Raw genomic sequence first — 923 nt, forward strand, 5'->3', positions numbered from 1 at the left:
GCGGTTAGGAGTGGGCTGGACTTGAATACAGAACCGCAGGGAGAGAACTGGGAGCCTTTCCTCCTGAGCCAGTGCTCCTGGCTCAGACTGGAACGCGCCCACCCATTTCTTCTCCCTCGTCCCCCTCCCTCCTACCCAGGGATGTCCCGGTCCCGGCTTCTTACAGGGGAACATGCCGGGTAGGTACGCCCCACCGCAGCTCCCTGGCAGCCTCTCTCTAGTCGGCGCCTCGGACTAGCTCATCTGTAAAACGGGAGCCAATGAAGGCCCAGGCGTGGCGCCCGTGCACCCTGCGCGCTTTGGCTAAGGCCCCCTCTGCAGTCCTGACCTCAGCGGGCGGGCGGGGCCGTAAAAAACCTTTTGATCGTCCAGAACCTCACAAGCAAGGGATTCATCCCCCAGAGAACCTCAGGCAGGACCTGCTGCCTGTTTTCTCCCCGCCAGCTCCCTAACTCAGAAAGGGACCTCGCAAACGCCTGCAAGCAGGCCCGCCCCCCGAGGTCTGACCTTCCCAGTCCTGGTCTGCACACACAGGTAAGAAAAATGAGCTCAGAGAGGGGCAGCCTTTAGCCCGAGGTCACACAGCGAAGGGATGGGTTTGGGGGCGGGGGTGGCTGTGCCGTGGCATTCCAGGCAGGCGTTGGCGCCCGCTAGTCTGCCCGCTTCTGATACCCGGGTTCGAGAGGATAGGCCGCTAACGAGCGGCCCATTAGGAGGAATTGTCACTCCTGTGGGACCGAGGTTGTCCCATTAGGGCGAATTGTCATTCCTCCCGGAGCGAGGTTGTCCCGGCTCCGTGCAGGCTGAGTGCCGGGGCCGAGAGCAATTAACGCGGCTCCGGAGCGGGCAGCCGCCTCTGCCCGGGGCAGCCGGGGCGGGGCGGGGCGGGGGCGGGCGCCCGGCGCGGCTGGAGCCGGTCACCC

The sequence above is a fragment of the Myotis lucifugus genome, unplaced genomic scaffold, assembly GCF_000147115.1.
Source record: "Myotis lucifugus unplaced genomic scaffold, Myoluc2.0 scaffold_208, whole genome shotgun sequence".
Lineage (NCBI taxonomy): Eukaryota > Metazoa > Chordata > Mammalia > Chiroptera > Vespertilionidae > Myotis > Myotis lucifugus.